Raw genomic sequence first — 2039 nt, forward strand, 5'->3', positions numbered from 1 at the left:
GGGCCTTACGCCCCCTTTTACGGCAAGATGTCCAATGTTCATTGCTGGGATGAAAAGTTCTTCTTCGTGAAGATAAAGGAGGGCGAACCTCTAGGTTTCCCTTCCTGCTGGAATCCCAGGCCTCAACATATGACGGGAGATATGCGCATTCTGACGGAGACTGATGAAGTTTATATTGAAACTCTATGAGCGGTGAAGGCGGGTTCCTGGTCATACACTGATGCTTTGACCTTCATGCTGAGCGATGTCCCTCTGATCCGCCAGGAGGAGGACACTTTTGTTTATTCCCGCATTGCACAATTTGATCAAGGTATAGAGTTTCTTCTTTTTTAATTGTTGGATTTTACTTGGCAGGGGTGTTTCTAAGGCCAGTGCCGCTCTTGCAGAGAGGCGAAAAAAGCTGATGGAGCTGGCAGCTCAAAGAAAGGCCAAGGCGGTGAATCCTGCGGTGAATACTGGCAAGCGTAAGGCGAATGCCTCAGATGATACGCAAGTGAGGAGACGCAAAACTCTTCCCGCCTCAAAGCTTATGGCGGATGCCCAAAAGTCCGCCACTTCGGTAGTGAGGGAAGATGATCAGGTAAAGCTGATACGCCATATTCAGCTTGAGTAGTTACATTGTTATGATATTCTGACAATACATCATTTTGTTCAGGTGCCGAAGTCTGATCTAGGCCAATACTGGGCTTCCAAATATGGGGGCTATGGGACCTTGAGGAACGAGTCCCTCATCAATGACCTGGATGAGGCTTTTAGCCAGTTGAGCTTAGTCCAGAGCAAATTCAGCAAGATCCCGGCCTCCACTCACATCCAAAAGACTAGGATGGATCTTATTGAGGTAAGCTTTGTGATAGAAAGGGTGTTTTGAATCTAATTCATCATACGTTCTGATGCTTAATGTATTTCTTTCTTAACAGGCGTTCACCCGACTTCGTTCGGTTGAATCTGAGATTCTTCAAGGAGTGGCGGATAAGGCCACTATTGCAAGGTTGGAAAGTGAGGCGGCATCCGCTGCGTCCGCCCTCGCCCAGAAGGAGGCTGAAATAAAACAACTTCAAGAGAAGATCGAGGAGGACAAGAAGAAGCAGAAGGAGGCTCTAGAGGCAGCGGAGTCCACAGCAGGAGAACAAGCTTTTTACTATGGCGAAATGTTGATAGCCTATTTCCTAGAGACAAATCCGGATCTGAATTTTAAAGATCCTTTATTTGACATTCCCAGCCCTGTTGAAGTTCAAAAGCTTAACCAGATAGAGGATTCCAGGAGCTTTCTTCGTGCACAAGTTCGGAAGTCCCTCGAGAAAGAAGCTGAAGAGGGCGAGGTGGCGGATGACATTGCCAGTGATCCAGTTTCTGACCAATGGGTTATACCCTTGGAGAAGGAGAATATTCCTGTGGACGTACCCCCTATAGCTGAAGTAGGAAACTCCCAGGCAAGTGTGTTTGGCGAGAAGAATGTAGAGGGGGCCTATTCTTGCAAATCGACTTTCAGGCTTTCTGTCAGGAATTGGACACTTCGCACCCAAGGGGTGTGGAAGATGATTTGGGTCTTGAAAGTACTGTACCGTATTAGAAGCTTCCTGTGGCTAGGAGTTAAAAATAGGTTGCTTACTAATTCTGATAGGAAAAGGAGGCATTTGGTGGAGTCTGGAGCCTGTGGCAGATGCAGAGGTAATGAAGAAACTTTATGCCATGCTCTTAGAGACTGTGAGAAAAGTAAAGAGGTTTGGAGGAAAGTTCTCCCTAGAAATGTGCTATCTTCTTTTTTAGCCCACTCTGAGCATGATATGGGATTAATGGGAATCTTTTGGCTGAGTTGAATCAGGGTGTTCTCTTATTTGTGGTGGTATGCCATCAGATTTGGAAATGGAGAAATGAAGAGATTTTTGGAGGAGAAAAGGTTGTTTTGCCTAATGTCTTGGATTACTTTTCCAAGAAAATTTGCACCTTGGGGGATAGCTTCGTTGAGGATCCCTTGGCTAGGGCTATTTAGAGGAAGGAGGCCCATCTCTTAGGCTGGGTTAAGCCTAGAAAATGTGTGC

This window comes from Euphorbia lathyris, chromosome 10 (assembly GCF_963576675.1).
Source record: "Euphorbia lathyris chromosome 10, ddEupLath1.1, whole genome shotgun sequence".
In the NCBI taxonomy this organism is placed as follows: domain Eukaryota; kingdom Viridiplantae; phylum Streptophyta; class Magnoliopsida; order Malpighiales; family Euphorbiaceae; genus Euphorbia; species Euphorbia lathyris.